Source organism: Aythya ferina, assembly GCF_964211825.1.
Source record: "Aythya ferina genome assembly, chromosome: 12".
In the NCBI taxonomy this organism is placed as follows: Eukaryota; Metazoa; Chordata; class Aves; order Anseriformes; family Anatidae; genus Aythya; species Aythya ferina.
Genome location: NC_140308.1, coordinates 5,935,698 through 5,956,389, shown reverse-complemented (window position 1 = coordinate 5,956,389; position 20,692 = coordinate 5,935,698). Strand labels below are relative to the sequence as shown.

The window sequence follows — 20,692 nt, the reverse complement described above, 5'->3', positions numbered from 1 at the left end:
CAGCTCTGCAATGCTGAAAAAAATCCTTATGGGGGAGTGATCCCTTCTGGTGCTTTTCCAAGCCTGCTCTTGAGAGTAGCAGATATATTTACATTGGAGGTGGGTTGCTAAGCACAGCAACTACTCTACAGGAGCTAGGCACAACAAACCAACTCCCCAGGTTTGACTCTGTGCTCGAATACAGCTATGTGGGCGTAGATGGCTGCATAGCTCAATAATTGTGATAGCACATAAATCCTGAGGAGGAAATTATTTAGGGTAGCTATGGCACCTAAGGGTTTGCACTGCTAAGAAGCTCAACTGGAGCTGGTCTATCCCAGGAGCAATAAAGAGGCTGATGGTTTTCATCAGCAAAGGAAACCATTCTTGATGTCAGCACAGGTCAGAACACAAGGTGCTGCTTAGGGGATAAAGTGGGATAACAGGTCATGGAGCAGCCTGACTTGAAGGGGAAAAGGCTTTGTCTCACCTGGTGTGACCCTGTGTCATAGGTTTACAGCACTTTTGGAAAGAGAGCACTCAAAAACATGTGCCAACATCGAATCTTTGAATTTGCACGTTTCTGGGATTTTGTGCTAAATCCAGGAGGTTGTTTTCACATATGTTCCTGGAAGACTGAGCAAATGTATTGTGCCTCATTTCATTTCCCCTCCAAAACTGGCAAAAGAGCAACAGAAGATCAGTACGTGCTGCATCGTTTTGCACTTCCAGATGGAATTGTCACCTGGGAAAGAAACCGGCTCAACAAAAAAACAAGGAAGTAAACCTGGAAGATTTAAGTGGAGGTTGCTGTCTGCTGCTCAGCCAACTGGTCTTTGGGAAGTGCTCTCAAAGTTCACCCGTTCACTATCTGGATGCCAATTTGCCAAGAGATGCTATCAGTTGATTAAAACACAGCCTGCCAGCTTCCTGCTTGACAAAACTAAATACAATCTGATCGGGAATTTTCAAATCCATTACAGAATGACCAGCCCATCACTTAAATCAGTGTACACCACTTTGCCATGAATCATCAACGTACTTTGCTAATATATTTGTAGCAGCTAAACCTTGACAGTCTGTCAAAACCATCTCTGAGTGCCGGATCCTTGGGGGTGGGAAATGGCCGGAGCTTCGAACCACGAGGGTTTCCTGTTGTTCCTCGCTCAGCTGGGTGAAGGTCATTTCCTCTCCTCTCTCAAACAGAAGAAACTGAACCATCAGACCTTGAAGACAGGACAGGGAGCTCTTAGAAACAGCAGCAGCCCCAGCAAGGAGCTGTCTCCTGCACAGCCACCCTAAAAACAGAGGTGCAGTCTTGCAAATTATTTCTTCTGCATGCTGTAGCACCAAATAAAATAAAATAAAATAAAATAAAATAAAATAAAATAAAATAAAATTAAGGCTGCAAAGCCAGGCTAGAAATTCTGCAGTAGAAGGAAGGGGCATGCTGCCAAAGCATTAAGGATAATCCAGTAGCTGGTTTGGGTGTTTTAAAAAAAATAAAAACACAACTCTTTTGTTGGCTCTTTGGAGTGTTTTTTTTTTTTATCTCCTGAGTTGGATTCCCAACTCCAGATATACATCAGTGTTTGCACATCAGCTGCAATGTATTCTTGATCATCCCAATGTGATAGATGGAACTGTTACTTGATGAATTGCTGTGGGACTCTTGCTAGCTAAATGACACGGATATCCCAGAAGAACAAGTCAACCCCAGCAGAAAAGTAAAGTCTTAGTACCCTAGCAGAAATAAGATCTTAGGGAGGGAAGCAAACCAATGCAAACACTTCTAGAGAAAGCAAGCAAATGCAATGAAATTGGGAGGCCTTTTATTATTGATCACCTGAGCAGCAGATGATAATGAAAAGGAGAGGTCAGAGAGATAATAAGCTGTAAGCAGAGGAATTCTCAGGTAATGCTCCAATAACTAGTATTAACCTCCAACTCCACCATTACTTCTGTGTCTTTTTGCCTTCTGTCTCCTTCATCCCTTTCCTTCAGTTCTCCCTCCCTGTTCTTTTGTGTTGTAATTAAACACTGCACGATCTACTCAACACACATACAGACAGCACAGCATTTCTATATAAAATGACAATACAAATTTTTATGTGGTGTAAATTCAGTGTAACTCCATATCTAGTCTCAACATGTTTTATTTACAGTAAAATGTGTAAGCAGGAGACAAACATCTTTTGTTTGCACAGTTTCAAAAGCATATAGCATAAGGGGTAGTTCATGCCCCCCCCTTACATTGCTGAGAGTCTGGGAAGTCTCACCAGAAGTGAGACTGACTTGGGATAGGTGTAATAAAGTAGGGATTCACAGGCATAGTTTCTTCATTTACACTAACACAAAGTGAAAGGACAAAGAGGCTCCCCAAATTCTGCCCTTGTGGTTCAAATTTGAATATATATTTTTAAAGCTGGCCAAGCAACTGAAATTAAACCTCATGTAATTAAGTTCCAGTAATTTGAATGGAATGCAGTCCTGGGAAAGTTAGCAGGCTGAAAAAGTTATGGCAAAGCAGATACATTGAATTTTTGGTGCCATTCCTATCACATCAGAAGTCCACAAAGAGGAAATTTGGGATAAATCAAGAGTTTTCAGTCTCTGGTGTGCAGACCCCAGATGTCCATGGGCTAAACCCAACAAGCAGATGGCTGGGTGGTTTGTTCCCACCTGAAGATCTCTTCAAGCTTCCAGTGGAGGACTGTGATGCTGCCCCAAAGTCTCTGTCCTCAAGAATGCCACCTTCTTCTTCATGAACATACGTGGCATTGTTCTCTGGTCCTCATACCCACCAGCAGTCCTGGCTTACCTCCTGCTGCTGAAGATACTTTTGGCCTCCTCATGGTGCAGATTTATAAGCAGTGTGATCTCCTCTGGGTCCAGACGTCACCACTCCAGGTCTTCTGGGAGACTAAGGTTGGAAATTGGAAAAGGGATCACAAAAGGTGATAATGTAGAAGAAAGGAGAGCAACAAGAAGGAACAGCTACAGAAGATGGTATAGTTAATAAATAGAAAGGATAATGAACCAAGAGAAGTCTTGGTGGAAGAAAGAGAAGTAGCAGCCGCAAGAACTGCCAGACACCAACAAAAAGAGCATCACATAAAGCATTTGATCCTCTTTGTAGCACAAGCTCCACTCTAGGTTGGCATGGGAGCTCTGAGAGGTTTGACAGCCTTTCTCTTGCAAAGCAGTGTTACATACACCCTGGAGAACTTCATGGTAGTATGGGTCACCCTTTGGATCAGAGCTGAATGTCCCACCAAGTTCTGATTTGTTTTTGAAGAGAGCTCCCTGTTGGATCTCCTCTGTGTGCACCAAAGCTGTTCTGAAGCTGGACTAGTGTCCAAAAGTGGAGATAACCAGGGGCTTACTGCAAAACCACACTATTGCTTCAAACCAAAATGCTAGTACAGACACCGCTTATTTGTAAGCAAGAGAAGAAGGCTACTTCCAGCAACCCTGAATATATTTAAATATCTGGGGAAAAACTGTAGGGAATTAATAAAATAAATATGCTGAAAACTACCAGAAGGGTTTTTGAACACTCTGCTATTTTATGAACTCATATTGTACCTTCAGCAATTCCAATCTTCAGCTAACATCAGCTGGAGCTCTACTTAAAGAACACTGAAACCCACAGTTTGCCCATTGATGACCAAATTACACAGGAGGAACTACAGTTGATAAGACAAATGATTTATGGACTATTGTTTTCAAGGTTCGCATAAATAACCCTAATTGGTGTTAATCATCCACCCTCTGCTTTGTGTTATCACCAAGCAAAGTACACTTCCTAAAGCAGCTATTTAGGGGCATAATCCTTCAGAAAGACAGGACAGATATTGACTTCAACAGGATCTGGATTAAGGCCCTCGGACAGAAGCAAGTGACTCTGGAATATGAGCAAAACACACCACATTGTCCTTCTATGTGTGCAGGGAAAAGTTTCCTTTCACCATGCAGAACCAAAATTTCCTGATGCTATTCATGCCAGCTTGCAGTTTCTGCCCCATCCCTTTGGAATGGGCTGGCAGCATCAGCTTCAAGGAAGACTGCTCTCAAGCAGCAGACACCTGCACCAGGACTTGGTGGCTTTCTGTCTCCAAATTTATTGTTGTCCCTGAAAAAGAGCTTTGATCTTCTGGTGCTTCACCATTTGTCACACTGTACCCTTGTCAGGAGGGAATGGTGGAACTCAAGACCTCCTTGTTTGCTGGCTTTAGGTGTAAGGTTCGGTCTGTTCAGTTTTAGCATACAGATGAGCTTTCTTGACCTTAACAGGTCTGCACTTTAAATAATGCTTAAATAGCATTCTGGAGGGTACAGTAGCATGCTGCTTACTTACGGAGGCTACAAGGAAGCTAGACAGCTTTTCAATTCCTATATCAAAGATAAAGAGATTTACACATAAAAGGGTGAATTATTTTGATTTGTAGTTTTCAAGCCACTACATATCCACCAACATAAATGCTTCCTTGTCTATGGTTTCTGATAGTTCATATCAGGTTCAACGGCCTAGATTTTCAAAAGCGGCAATTTTGGATGCCAGTATTTCTCCGTGCCAACCCAAAGTGCTTTAAAGATGCCAGATATTGTTAAGATATCTTTGGAAAATCTTTGTATCTTTGGAAAATTGTGTCTTTTTAACACCTCTCAAACAAGACATGCCAAAGTGGTAGCATATATAATCACCAGGGGTGGGTTTGCCAGAGGGGTACCATTCTCTCCCCCCAACACCATTCCTTCCACTGGGCTCTTCATGCCAGTCTTTGCAGAGTCATCCCCCTCTCCCCATCCAAGTTCCCTACAGAGTCAAAATTACCAGTCCTTTTCAACACTCTCAACCACTGAACATCCTATGTAACCTATAAAAAAAAGCTCATTTCCTTAGCTATTTCATCTTTTAAATTGCTGTCAGAGAAAAGTCTTCTAAGGCCTGATTCCGGACACCTAATATCTAGCTATATGGTATTTGAGGGAGAGGAGGGGAAAAACCCTGTCCCATTATCTGCATTATCCAGTTACCCTTGGATGTTTTCCATGTACTTGGAGGAGCAAAGCCCCACTCCTGAGGCTTCGCATTGCAGCCACTGCCTTTTTGGCAGAAGAAGGGTGGATGTGGCTCCCTTCAAAGTCAATCAATGTGACTTCTTTAATCAATGTAGAAGGTCACAATTGTACCACCTTCAAATAGAGTTGGGTACAATTCTTGCTGAGTCCTAAATGTTTATGGGGGGCTCAAGTTGCAGTGGATGTTGGAAAAAGTCTTTTCTGCTCCTGCCTTCAGCACATCTTCTATTCCTAAATCCTTTGTAAGAGTTTAAGATCAAATAAAAATTATATCTAGGTCTCTGAGATTCAGTGAAACACAAGTATGCAAAATGAAACCCCAGATTACACAAAACGGACTTAGTTTTGTGTTTCATTATGCCTTTGAACACATCCAATTTTGCTGAAAGGTTCAGAGAGCTCAGGGAGCTCTTTGCAAAGACAGGTCACATTTTGAGCAAAGTTAAAATGATTTTGAGTTTCACATCAGAATATCTACAAAATTTCACTGTGGTCACAAAACAAAAATCTATCATATTTCAAGGGACCACTTACTAGGAGAGGACACTTGAGCAAGGCATGTGTGAAAAACATTCAGATGAAGTCAACAAACTAAACTATCAATTCAAAATGCTGGATCTTTTAAGCCAGAATATTCTTCCCCCACAATTAGAGTCATTTTATTGCCACAACTGGAACTGGATCCAAAGCCCACTAAAGGCAAGGGTAGAATTTCCATTGATTTCCAAGGAGTCTGGATCAGATCCTAGATCACATTGTCACACTGCAGCAAAACCCAACCTTACTGCAGCGTACACACCTGCTTTCTAAAATCTCAGCTCCAGCCGTTCAAATTCATTGCAGGTACAATCTGGATTATTTCAGCATTGCTTTGTGTAATGCTAAATAAATAGTGCTTTATCAAAACGAGCAAAGATGAATACTGCTTCTTGTCAGTAAATTAGCAGAACTAATGAACACTTTTTTTTTTTTTTTCCTAAGAGTGTCTGCTTAAATCAAAACCAGGTGTCAACAATTCTTGTTCTATCAGGCTGGTGTCTTCCTGCACAAGTGGTAGATTAGGGTTAGCTAAAGTAATATGAAGTGAATGAGGACCTCACACTATTTTTAATGGAGATACTTAGGTTTCCTTTACAGATTTGAAAAATTCACCAAAATCTCGTTAGTCAAGGGCTCAGAAGATTCTGTGTACAGAAGAGAGGAAGAAGGGAAGGAGAGAAAAAGGCAGGCAGTCAAGAAGAGAAGGAAGAAAGGAGTGAAGGAAGACCACGTTTCGTTTGCTAATACTTCAGGTTGGCAAGTAACAAAAATGTGAAAACCTTCTTTAACCTCTTGCCTCCTCTTGACAAAATCATCTACCTACAAATTAAAAGCATCTCCAGACATTGCTGATTTATTTTCTTAGGTGGTTCTGTAATGTAAATTGCTATGTGCATTAAGAAATTATTTTGAAAATAAGACATGGAGATTTTTTTTTTCTCTGCAAATCGAAACAGAAGTATATATCTGAGGGGAATTTCTGGGAAGAACAAATAATCCTCTGGAGCTGGTGGTAGAGTAGGTGCCCTAAACAAACTTACAGAAGGAGTGTAATGAGGCAATGATTTATTGATCTCTACGCAACTCTCATCGCTATACAGTGTGTTGTAAGAACCAGCAAAAGGGTGAAGCAGCTATCATACAGCCTTCTTCTCCTCCTCATGTGTTTCTGGATATTACCAGCTCAGGTATGATGGTGTGATACTGAAACATGGGTACAGCCACACCGAGTCACAGGCTTGGAAAATGATCTCTGTGCTGCAACGTTTCACATTTCAGACTTAGAGCTGCACCATCACCCCTGCCCAAAATAAATGAATAAATAAATAAATAAATGTCTTTCGATATTGTGAAGCTTTGTGTAAATACCAAATGTAATTTGTGTTGGATGTATTATTGCTCTATTTGCACAAAAGGGATTTTCAGGAACATTTTCATCAGGATGTGAAATCCTAGATCTTCCAAAGTCAATGGTAAAGCTTCCCTTGCTTTCAAAAGGAGCAGCATTTTACTCATTCCATTTAAAATGTGTTAGTGACTAGTTACAGATGGAAAATTCTGCACATATAAACATATTTGTAAGAAAATCTCAGTCCTAAAGAATTACAATCAATCAAATAAGGAGCAGAAACACGTAATGCAACCAGTATTGCACCAATCAATACAGATCGACAGGAGTCTGATCCTTACTGGGTGGTATTTGCAATTAGCTGTGCTTTTTTGCAATTTAAAATTCATTTGGTTTCTTGTAATGACTGGTGGATTGCTTACAGTTCTGCCCAAGTTCCTCCCATTTTCTTCAATTTAATATAAATGTATTTGGTGAGTTATTTATAATAAATAAATGTGAAAAAAATTACCTGCAAACTACTTGTGCTCACCCCCTCCCCCTGCACACAAAAAGGCTAAATCAGTGAAATAAATTAATTGCTATGAATTATTCAGCTCTACCTGTGGCAATGAAAAATAGCAAGAGCATTAGGTTTCTTCTTTGTGTACTAAGCCTCTAATTTATAGAGAATGCATATTAATAAAACACAGGATATTCATCAATATTCAAGTCACTGGCTGCCTGGCTATTTAATCTAAAATTACCAGCCAGCTCAAAACTCTTACTAGTTAATCATGCAATCTAAGCCATTCTGATATTGATGTTTAACATTAATTGCCCAACTGCAATTTATAAAATCCTCTCCTACATCTTCCTTTTGCCTAGCAGAGAGCCCTTTGACATGTCTAACTTCATGGACAAGCTGCAGAAGACCAGTTCATCTGGGCCCTTCTACAACCCCAAATGTTTGCTTGTTTCCCAAGAAAAGGATGTAATCTTCCGTTGTGTATTTGCATCTCTTCTGAATATACTAACAACAGTGAAAGATAGCTATGGTCTGAAGAGGATATAAAGAGAAATGCTAGCTCTGCTGCAGTCAGAGTTACCTTTGACTTCCATGGCATTGGTTTCCTGAGCATCACAATCAATACACATCAATACACTACAAGGAGCACAAGGACTACCCAAATTCCCCTACCTCACCACATCTCTGTTCCTTAAACCTTGCTGAAAAGGGGCCTCTAACTAACTAGCTAGCTAAATAACTATTTTATCTAGCTAGCTAGCTAGCTCCAGCTCTGACATAAAAGATGGTTGTTTGGTTTCCCTGAATGTTATCAGAAAAAAAAAAAAGTTCTTCACTGTAAAGATTTTTATATATTTCACGGTTTCTGCAGATGTTCTGCAGGTGGTGAGAAGAACCAGCTGGTATTAATTCCACAGTGTATGTTGGCCTTTAAATGGAAGCATCAGGGAGGCTGCAATAGTGACCAGTGTCACAGTGACCAACCATGAACTCCACAAAAAGCCACCAACAGTGGATATCCTCACCAAAACCTGACTTCACGTGATGCAACTAGGCCAAAATTTAGGCACAAACTCACAAAGTTTATCATACCAGTAAGAACTGCTGATGGAGTAGATGTTAGAGATAGTTTCCTGAAGTGATGAGTGGTAACACCAAATGGGACCCCATATCCATATTTTCATTCACAATTTTTCTTCATTGTTCTACTTTTTTATTAATATAATCAGATTAAAGCAAACCAAGAAAGAAAAACAAATGAAAATGTTTAGCTGTTTTAACCAAACAGTTAAGATCTTGGAAGTTAACTGTAAAGCAGGAAATTTGCAGCCAGTTCACTGTCCTCACTGAAGCAGGAACTTCAAACTACAGTTTATATAGTTGCATAAATATACTGTACAATAAATAAAAGCATTCTTAAAAATGACATTCTCAACCTCTTTCAAATTGTTTTACTCTTGTTTCATTTAAGCTTAAGCTTAAGAACCAACAATTTTTTTTCTAAGAATACTTTTTGAGGAAGGAAAGCCCTGTTCTCTGTATATAGACATTCTCCGGAACAAAGAGACAAGTTTTCTGAGTTTTGTCATTTTGCACTCTGGAATTCAGGAACTACCAACAAATCAGGAACTGTTTCCTTCCATTATTTAAGGGCTGCTTGTGAGCACTCACTGGCCGGATAAGGCACGTGGTGTTGTTTCTCCTCCCCTATTGCTCCGGCACCGAAGCACGCTCCTGGCCTTGGGACTTATGTAAGGGTTGCCATCCATCACAGCCATGTCAATAAGAACTTGAACCTGAATGTTTGCAGAAAGCAAACATGAGAAGTGCAATAGTGGAGTCTACCCCAATTCATTTCAAAATTCCGGTAAATATTTGTGAACAATGTTTTGTAGCATTCGTACAGCTCCCATTGGCGATTAAACTCCACTTCAAAACATTCTGAGGCTCTCAGTGAATTCTGAGTTGCCAAAAGGTAACAACATGCTGACAGCAGAGAGAAAATGATGACTGCAGAGTGAAACAGCCTCGGATAAATAAACTCTCAGCAAACCTCAGTAATTCTATGTGGTGTAAAAGAGGCTTGAGCCTTGTCTGAACTGGGCTTTCACCAAAGTTAGAAAACCAGGTTTAAATTAAATTTAAAGATCATTCTTCTTAAAAGCACTTCTCCACTGCTTTGGCTGGAGAGTGTATTTTTCTAACCAATGTTTACATAGTTTGATCCATTTTCACTTCTTTGCTCAAACTATTAATTAAGCTATTTAAAAATTAAATTGAGTATATGCCTCCTTTGGACTGGATCTCAGGCTTCATTTAATTGTTGGTTCTCGTGCTGGGTCTGGCTGTGAGGGTGTGTGAATCTGTCTTGATTTGGAAACGAACCCAAATTTACAAATGTATTTCATGCAGGCTACAAGATTTAGTAAAATGCCAAAGACATGCCCTGTTTTAATTGTTTTAATTGTTTGGAATATATCCCTGTGATATTAAAAATGACATCTGCAATAAACATGGGCACATGAGTCTTGTGTAACTCACTGCAGAAAACTGTGTGCATCTGTAAATGGCTTAGCTGGAGTTAGAGGCATAAAACAAATGTTTGATTTTGTGAGCATGAAAACATTCCCACATTTCTTGTGATTTATATACCGTAATCATGCTGGATTTTCAAGTGGAAAGGGTGCCTAGAAATTACTGAAAAAGGGTCATCCCTATCTTTCTATTTGCAACTAATATAATGCAAGGCTTTCGATCTTAGTGGGGCCCAATGTGCATACTGAAGTCTGATTTAGATTTTCTCGTTGAACAGCTTTTCTGTATATAAATCTCATGAAGACACACTGATCCTTTAAACTTCAGTGTTGATGCTGAAATTATGCTGTGTGTCAAAATTACATCAAACAGCCGCACTTATTTCCACCAGAAAAATTTGATTATTTCACTCTCATTTACATTACATTTTTCCCCACTATAATGCTGACTTGGAAATTCCCTTAGGTCTGGACACATGAAGTATACTTTTTCAGTAGAAAGAAAGCTTTCATTATATTTCATGATTTTTTTTTCTCCTTGATTTGAATGTTATAATTGGATTGGGGAGATATTTATTGCGAACTTCATGTTTTGCCAGGCTCCATGAGCGGCATCTTTTAATTTCTCTCTTTTCAATGAACCTTTTGACTTGATAAAAGTGGCTCTAAGGTATTTTTACAAAAGGGGCAACTGAGCCAGTTCATTTTAAAACCCTCTCTTTAAAGTATCTCATTTCCTTATTATTTCTTAATAGCAGCACAATCCTGCAATGTCATAAAGAATGCCGCAGTTGACTTCAGTGAGATCAGGATCACTCCCTACTGTAATTAGTTCTATATTTCAAAATACTAGAGGTCATTTTATTTATTTATTTATTTTTCTATCTGAGAAAAGAAAACATTTTGGAAAAAAAAAAAAAAAAAAAGATTTTCAAGGGTGACTGTCAGTATAATACTAAAAATAAGTTGCATGCATTTCAGTTGCTACAATTTATGCCTCTAATGAAATTTTCCTCTTCTCATTTACTGCAAAAATTTTAATGTGAGCTTTTACAGCCATTGATTCAGTATCTTTAATCTTCCCCCAATATTAGACTAAATGGGACTAACTGGGGAAAATCCATCTGGTTATAAAGCACACTGTCTATAAAGTTGTTCAGTTCATCCAAAGCGACTTTTTTTTCCCAGTGGGTTCAGATAGGATGAAATTATAATATTTGGAACTACTGTTAATACTATTCAGAGATTAATACATTTGTAATTAATAATAAGTTTAAAATATTATGATGCCTCTGGAGAAATCAAAGGATCTAATGCCAATCACCCCACTCTGTCAGGGATGGTTTAGATCCCACTGCACTAAATTCAGATGCTGTTAATTACATTCAGCAGCAAAGCCTACTCTCTGAGCCCAGAGGGTGAAATTGCTCCTCAGCCCACACCAGGGAGGGAGCATATCACCCCAGCTGCTCATTTTGGTGGGCTCCTTCATGGTTTGCATGAGCAAAGGGCTGGGAGCTGGTCTCCCAGGGAGAAATTAGCTGCATCCACCTCTCTGACAGTAGCCCTGGATGCAGGGAGGTGCAGCACCTGACTGAAATGGTCCAGGGCCCATAACAACTTGACCCTGAGCAGCTACAGGCAGAGCAACGTGTCCGACCATGCCCTTGGAGCAAGGGAAAAATGTATGCTTTCCCTTCAAGACCATTAGGTAACTGCTAAAAATACAAAGCACAGCTTCTGACTCGCAAAGGGTGCAACTGTGGACAGTCCCTTTAGAACTGGTGGGACTGTAGTGCAGAATGAAATTATGAGCCTGCTGAAGTGAATGGAAAGACTCTTGTGTCCCGCGGGGTTGTCAGGTGTTTGCATCCAGGACATGGAAGTTAAGGACATGGGCAAGATGCTGGCGAGACTCAGGGCCTATTTTGGGACACTGCCTATGTTAGGTATGTCTATTGATCCTGCTGACACTGTCCCAGAACACGTGGGAGTCATTCATGCCTTTACTCACCACCAAGAGAAAAGGGCAGGTTGCCAGGCTCCCGGGAGGGGGGGGAAGCAGAAGGGCTGGGTCTGTCTGACAGGGGTACCTCACCAAGAAGCCAAAGCAGTGGGACACTGGGACACCAGCCCTGCCAGCACTGGTTTGGAGATGGCAACGTAAAGCTCTGTAAATGCCCAGGGGGCTCTTTCAGCCTCCCCAGCAGGGTCATGCCAGAAGATGCCCAGCTTCCCATCTCAGTGTGCCTCAGTCCATTGTCTCCTCTGTGATTCTCTCTGCTAACTCTCCATAGCACTGTCCAGATCTGACACTACCTGCAAAAACCTCTTCAGCTCCATCCCAGCTAAGCCACCTCCTCTGCCCTTTCTCCACTGACAGAAACACAGAATCCCAGAATGGCTTGGGCTGGAAGGGACCATAAAGATCACCCAGTTCCAACCCCCTGCCCTGGGCAGGGACACCTCTCACCAAACCAGGTTTCCCAAAGCCCCGTCCAGCGTGGTCTTGAACACCTCCAGGTATGGGGCATCCACAGCTTCTCTGGGCAAAGTGGGTGCTGTATTTGGAGGAGCCAGATCAGGGGTCCTGGTCCCTGCCACAGACTCTGCTGAGCAGCGAGGGCACTCTTGTCAGTGCTTTGTGGGAACGAGCGGAGTGACATATGCTAACACGCTGTTAAACATAACACCACCGTGTTTAAAAATATGCTAGCTAGTCGGATAAAATGCATTTTTAAACATGCCTCCTTTTATTTATTTATTTTTTTAAGGAATTGGTTTGGGTTAATGTGTGTTAGTGAAAACATTTTTGAGCACAGTGGAGACACAAGAGGTGTGGAGTTTGAGTAAGTGTCCTTTGGACAAGCAGAGTCTGAAGGGAAAGTTGACTTAAAAAACAGGTTTTCCCTGATAATGTTAATTTGTTTACATTGTCCAGTTCACAGGATTTCACCATGAGCAGGGAGCAAAATGCTTATGCACAGCATAATACCCATGTAATCCATCCACAATGTTTATAAATTCGGCCCTAAGGCACTACAGCAATAAACACCCTCATTATGTAATACGATAATAATAACTCCCCAAAAGCATTACAACTCTTCCTGTCAATACAGGTATCTTTTTAATGACATGTTAAAACTGAGAGCAGAATTAAAACCACGGTGCAGTTTACTGTCTTTAGTGATAGTTGTAATATATGTCCAGGGAGAGGACAAATCCTTTCAACTGAAAGAAAGCCAGTTTCTGACTCTGTCCCACGTTCCTTTTCTCTCCGCAAATTGCTACTGCAGGAAAACACGTCAACATTTTCCCTTTGCATGCTCTTCTGCTGCTGGCTAGTCCTCCAGGTCTGTTCAGCCCAAGGGTTATTCTACTACAGCTCTTTAGTTTGAAGCCAGGATCCTCAATGATACAATCATTTACAGTGAAGATGGTGGCGCCATCACAGGCCAGTGAGTGTGATTTTGGCCGGTGGACGAAATAGCAAGTGCAAGAGAGCACAAAAAGACAAAAGGCTTTGCTTCCATGCAATGTAATGTGGAATAGCAAATGGAAAATGGAATAGCAAAATCTAGGTCAGTGAAAAGCTTACTTGTATGAAGAGACAATGAGCAGAATTGCCTCTAAATATAACAAATACTTACTCAGGTTTTTACAGAAATCATTGAGGGTTCTTTAAACAATATTTCAGGGGCCTGATTTGTAAATCTGCATGCCCTAATATCATGGTTCACAATGAAACAGAGACACAGAAATGAAACCATACATCAAATGCCCGGCAATGAAAGCACACCAATACTTCCTGTGATTGCCCTTCATCTATGCCCAGGTCAGGTGCAACTGCAGAGCTACATGGGGGGCTGGTTTGACTTTCTTTCAATCAGTCTTTGGGGACAGAGTGCACAACAGAGCCCCATCACCATGCTGAGGGGCTGCAGAGGGTTTGCACTAAGAGCTGACATTTATGAAAGTGAGGTTCTTTAAGGTTTACATTGTATTTGTGTGTAGGGTTTTAAGCAGAGACACTAAAAGAAGACGAAGATGACAATGGAGAAGAAAGGAACCCAAAAGGCACCTCAGAGCAAGACTGGTGCTGCCACACTGCCCAGATCCAGCCTCTGAGCTCGGGATGCCTGTTCCAGGGCTTGACAGTGCTGGGGCTGAGATGTGCTGCAGCCCTGGTACACCCATCAGATGGGGAAGGTGGAGGAAAGCTGAGGTTCAAGCTCAGAGCAGACTGAATGTGTGTTTTCCGTGGTACGTGCTAGTAGGAAGAGAAGAGAGGAAAATGAAAGGGAAAAACCTGGGCTGAGTGCTCATTCCAGGCTCCTGAGGGCTGTCCTGACCAGCTGGGGCAAAGACGAGGAAATGTTCCTGACAAGGGAATCTGGTGAAAATCTGTAAGCTCCTCCACACAGGCTCTGGCTGTGGTTTTCCCTAGGGCAGATGGTATTATCAGATTTAAAAAAAAAAAAAAAAAAAAAAAAAAAGCAAGCAAGAGAGAAGCCCACTGGCTTATGAACTTCCTTGATCTGAAGCTCCATGAATTCTTTCCACCGTTTTGGTACAGCACCTTATGTGCTGGGTGGAAGGGGAAGCTATTGAGTGTTGAATTACCGAGGGGAAAAACATCTCAAATTCCTTTCTATTTATACTCACAACTTTTCCAAATCATTATACTCAAATCCCCTTGCCTCAGCTGAACTGCTCATGGGTTACAGGGCCAAGAAAGAGGTGGAGCCTTCGTAGCTTGCACTAAGCCTTTCAGAAACTTGGAGAAATTTCCAAAAAATGAAAGCAATGAAAATTACCATGCCAGGCAGAGAAGATTTAACCTCTACAGTCCCCTGCGGGCATAGAATTAATATACAAGACAGTAGGAGGTTGCTTTCATAACAGGGAGAATAGGTTGCTTATTTGTGAGAAGTTTTCTGGGACTACTTTCATTGTTAAGCTGAGGCTGACACTGGGTATAGAGAGACAGAAATTTGACAAAAGCAAGTTGTGTTTTGGGGGTATTTGAGAAAAAAAAAAAAAAAATCTATTCTGGTAGTCCAGACACTAGGCTGGGACTCGTTAAGTTGTGAACTTGTTAAATTCCTACTCCACCAACGGCTTCCTGCATGATGAGAAACCAAAGCCTATTTCTGCTGGTACAAATCCTCCTTGACTTTAGCAGACGCTGAGGTCTTAATGCTTCAGCTCCTTACCCCTAAAAGCATTCAACAGCTGCCACATGAGCCCCACTGAGCACCCTTGCAGTGTGACTCTATCACACCAGGCATAGAGCCTTTAATCTGGGGGACAGATCCAGGTGCAAGTCCTGAGAGATGCTCCTTCTACGGTGCTTCTGCCTTCTCATGTGAGCCTGTGATGGCTCACTTGTGATGGCTCAAAACTGTACATGATTTTTTTTTTTTTTAATTTTCCTCCTGCTTCAGTTGCAATCAGGAAAGTGGATACGTTTGGGATTTTAGTTTCCTTTTCATCATTCTTGTTGTTTGTTGTTGCTGTTGTTATTCTTTTGTCTATGTTTGGTTTTAGCCAAATTGGTGGATTAAATTAGGAATGTCTGTTTTCACTTCTGTTTCTGGTCTATTTTCACATCGGGGCTTTCAAGTTTTAGCAAAGTTCTCTCACTTTTGGATTTCCAACACTGTACAGAGCAATACAGACATTAAAGTAAGAAATATGCTAATTGGACTTTATAATAAATGTAAAAGTTATGAGAACTCTCTAATCATATGAGATTTGGAGGCTCCCATCTCTACCCTAATTAAAAATCTCAGCCCTATATTATCCAGCACGAGGCTCACCAGTGCAGCTCACAAGTACGACGTGCAAGAGCAAAGTGCCCTGTGGGATCCTCCAGAGGGGCTTCCTGCACTGGCAGGTGACACCTTAAATGAGCAAATTTAAGGTCTTAAATAACAAATATATACCTTGAGCCAGGAAATGCCACCAGCAGACACAGGGACATGTACTCCAGGACTATGTCTGGGCTTTGACGAGGAGTTGCAAGAGCCTCAACAGGATTCAAGAGACACCCCATAGGGTGCTCCAGAAGGGTGAGTTCTGGCTTTGTGTCTTCTGGGGGAATGGCTGGAGGGTGATGCACAAACCCTACAGGTCACCAAACCCTTCCCAGATTATCCACTGCCCCAAAAAGCCTACAGAAGAGAGGAGGATCAGCGGTGAGGCAGCTGGCTGCTCTCCCACCTTCTCCACAAGGGAGAGACAGATCCAGGCTCACAGTTTCACCACCACATACGTGGAGCCAGCAGGGTTCAATGAAATGTGCAGCCACTGTACTCTGTGAGGTTTATCCACACCTGAGTGCTTTTTAAGCATGGACTGTTGAGCTATCCAAAAAGCCTTAGCCAACTCACTCTCAGATTTCCAACCAATACCCCTTAAAAATAGGGTGGTGAATGTTTCATCCTCGTTAACAAGGTAAATATAACATTACTAGAGGTCTGGAGCCTTTTGTGCTGAGCTTCGACCCGCAGCAGTATTTCCCTGTTAGAAAAAAAAAAAAAAAAAAAAAAAAAAGCAGGCTGGAGTTGGTGACATAACACCAAATATACAGATGGGAACACACTATAATTAGCAAGGGAATGTCATTCCTGCCATCTTTGCTTCGTTTGTAACTGTGCCTGTAAGCTCTGGGGAATGGTGTGCATTTCACACAGTCTGCACAAGAACGAGGATTGCCAAGTGTCCCAGTTCTGGTGGGATACCCTTGGTCCCCTGTCCCGCGGAGCCAGGGGAGATGCCAGCAGCACCGGGGAATGGTGATGCCCTTGGGCTGGCACCATCGGGGCCAGAGGTGCAAGGGGAGGACCAGCTCTGTGTGGCAGCAGGAGCTCAGCTCCCTCTACATCACCACATGCTCCCATCCAGAGCAGCACCGGTACTGCCCATTGCTTCTTGGCAGGCTCCTTTGTGCACATCCAAAAACATCCTTTTGCCCATCACCAAGCTAAACATGCAGCGTGGACCTGACCACAGAGGCTGATAACTGTGTCACCCTCCCCACTTCGCTTGCTCTCAGGAGAGAGAGGATTTATTCAGCACAAAGTCAGGGATTTTTACTGGAGCTATGCTTTTCAGCATGTAACCATTCTTCTTAAATCTTTCCATTGGTTCCAGTAAAACACCAAATCAATGTTTAAGGTTTTACTGCTTACTTTAAACGTGCTCAATAATATAAGTCCAGTTGTCTTTTAAACACTTTGTCATCCTCGGCAGGCACTTAGATCAAAAACTTTCTGTCTGCTCTGCTCTGTCTGTAGAGTCAAGTGAATTTGTTCGGTTTTTCATCAGGCTGCACAAACTTGTGAAACCAGCTAAGGGAACAAACAGACCAATAATGCAATATGTTCCTTGTCTTGTACGCAAAGTTCAAATCAGCTTGCTTGAGGAGACTAATTCATTGTATTGAATCCACGGGGACCTTGCCTCTGAAGATCTTAAAGCATGGTAGGAATATTAAATTGTACAGATTTTTAACCCCGTGGATTTTAAACAGAACAGACCCCTGTGATCATCTCATCAGCTCCTTCATGGCAAAGAAATAATTTCCCCATGCATTTCTTGCACAAGCTCTAATTTTTGAGATAAAGTAGAGCATATTTTTCTGGTAAGCACTTCAGCCTTGATGAAAAAAACCTCACATGATCGTGAATGCACCACATCCCTTGATAAGATTTCTCAATTTTTCATTCTCTTTGCCATAAAAGAAGAAAATCCATCTCCACAGATCCTTCTGCAGTACGACCGTACTAACTGCACAGGTCTGGAGATGTCATGACTTTCCAAAGGTTACACAATGACTGAGTGTGCATTTTCCCACTGTTATTTAAAGCTCCTTTAAGCTCAGGCTGCTGCTGCAAGACCCTTCTGCTGCTGTACACACCTGCACCCCTGCTCCCCCCTGTGCAGTCCCTACAACCCTCCCACTGGCACTAAGCCTGCTCAGGGCAATGATCTGGCAGAAAAACGGTCATGTCCAGCAGCTGCCTGCATCCGTGGCACTGGTACACTCTGGTATTCCTCTTACAGATCCCTCTTATGGAGAAATAAGGCAGCTCCCAGCACCCAGAAGCCTGGAGCCGGCTCGCAACTCTGCCACTGAGTGTTTGCAGGTCCACGGGGAAATCACTTATTTCCCTGGGATCTCCCTGTAAATTTAGCAGAGTGCCTCAAGATCCCCAGAGCAATGGCACTGTTCAAGTACGAAGCTTAATTATGATTGCTATAATATATTCATGCCACTAATTCCCACTAAGAACTGCAAATTGCTCCCACTCCACTCCTCTGTCCCCCATGCCTGTCAGTGGTGGTGGACAATTAATTCCCTGAAAAGAATATATTAAACTCACGTGAAATCTTTCCAATTCACAGGATATCAATGTACAGATTGCAGTTTCCCTCAACTTGTGATCTGAATGCATCAAGTGGTGTATTTCCATATGATTTTTTAGCATTTTGACAGAACCTATTGAAAATCCAAGTTGTGACCAGCCAAATAATTTTTGATATCCTTCCTGTGTCTGTGATCAGTCAGATTCTTCTACCATGTACAAATTTAAAATCCATTTTCCATAAAGCTTGTATAGATGTCTTTAGAAATCATACTGAATGAGCTTTTATTTTTTTCTTTTTTTCAATTAAATTCGGTTATTTCGAAATCCTCAGGAAGAAATCTCAGGAGGAGTGTCGAAGGCTGAGGTGAGTTCATTGAAAACCTCAAATGAGCTAAACTGCATTGAAAATACCTTGCATTTGTGTCCTGGAATAAAGATGGGGGCTGCCACAAGAAATGTCTTAGCCTTAGCCCATCAACTGCAACGTCCCATCACCCTTGAGGTTAATGAAAACCACGCCGCAATGGTTAAAGGATAAATTCAGCCCCAGGGCTACTTGTTAGGGAACATTTGAAGGGCGGTTCAATATCCCACCTACAAAAATCATCCCCTGTGTTGTCAGCTCTGCAGCCTGAACAAGAAGCTCGGAGATCTATTCACGTAACGCTGGGCCTCAAAAAAATTACAAGTTGTGATGAAATTAAAGACATCCAAATTTTTAGCCATTCTCTGCTGATAAAGGCTCTATTATTACCATTTACAAAGGGGAAACACAGCCAATTATAAGCTACTTCTGGCACATGCCAGGCCTCAAGTAGAAGATAAGCCAACACAGCAGAGCTTGCAGCTGGAAGCCCAGAAACCTGAAAACGAGCTGACTCATGGAAATATCCCCATATAAAATATCGGATGGTTATTTTTCTCTGCCTCATTTCTGCATGTCTTAGGAATGATATATGAATTGCCTTATTTACTTTGTCCCATAAAACTTACTTTTTTTTTTTTTTTATTAATGTGCTGCCAGCTCCAGGAGCATTGGGTGCAGAAGCAGCTGGAGGGAGGGCAGGGAGCAGAGCTGTGGTGGTGTGGGGCACAAGGGGAAGGCTTGGGCTTTGCACAAGTGATGTGTCATACACAAAAGCAAGGCAGCATACTTCACCATGCTCCCTGAAAGCCAACTTGGTCCTCAACCTGCTCTGATTTCTCCAAAATGAGGATGCTGCCTGCACTGATTTAATCTGGGGAGAATGAGAGCAAAATTAGGGTAAAGGAATTTATGGTCCATCAGCAAGCTCCATGCCCAGCACCTCTGATCCTGCTCATCCCCATCAGGCAACAGAGTGCTGCAACACACCAGCCTGGAGACTTTTCTTGCAAATGTGAGGACTTCCTAGTACTTTAGATGTGCCTCCTCTTCCAAACCCACTTGCAAGGCACTCTCGAGTTGCTCGGAGAGGACTGCACGCAGGTGGGTGGGTGGTGGGGTGGCACATGCCTCATTTCCTTAGGAAATGAGGTTAAAAACCTGCCCTCCCCCCTGTTATGCCGCACTATTGAATTAGGGATGGTGAATGCTCATTATGAATATAATTAAACGCAACAGCCTCATCTAACAGGCTATTTTTATCTGCTCCTCACCTCGACAAACAGCAGAAGGCATTAAAATCCAGAGGGAGGATCCACGCTGGGGGTAAACGGGCAGTTTTGCCAGTCACCAGCTCGAAGTATGCTCAAACAGATTTCAGTAAGGCAGCCTCCCTTGGAAACTACTGTCCAAAAAAAGAGATGCTTGGGATACTTCTTCCTGGGAAAACCATATCTAATAAGCATAAGGCAGAGATTGGGAGTGCATTTCCATTTTACGAGGGAAAAAAGAAGGAGCTTTGCAGTGTGTCTTGTACCAGCTGCTGGCCGCAGTGGTGGCAGGGTAGGTAATTAAGAAGGACATCATGTAACAGATAAATGCAGGATAGTAAGTACTCATTACTTGATATATAGTATATCATCTATTATTAGAGGCTAATAATTCCCTAACCTATTCATGTTACTCTTTTGTCCATGTTGCTGGCCGTTTGGCACACTCTAAATTTCTCAACATAAAATTTACTAGATGTTACAACTCATATCTAATCCTGAATTTCTGTGCATTTCACTGCAGTATATCATGCAGCTAGGTAAAAGCACAACACTAAATCCTTTGCAAAAGAATGAACGAGCCAACAGAACTTCATGTTTTCACTTTCCTACCAGAAAAAAATCGTATATCACATATTTTCCTCAGTTGTAATTTTAACATTTATTTCCATCTTTAGAATGCTGCAGT

General features: G+C 41.9%; 1 protein-coding gene across 3 annotated transcripts in view; it reads right to left on the bottom strand.

Moving 5' to 3' along the window:
- MAF (MAF bZIP transcription factor) overlaps positions 1-20,692 on the bottom strand; it is a 180,294-nt gene that overhangs the window by 117,832 nt on the left and 41,770 nt on the right. For 2 of the 3 annotated variants that reach the window (XR_014697137.1, XM_084533281.1), the window contains one exon: positions 2,118-2,902. The exons of the other annotated variant lie outside the window; for it this stretch is intronic. The gene's annotated coding sequence lies outside the window, so the exon portion shown is untranslated. Of the gene's footprint in view, positions 1-2,117; positions 2,903-20,692 lie in introns of those variants that run through there. 3 annotated transcript variants of the gene reach the window in all.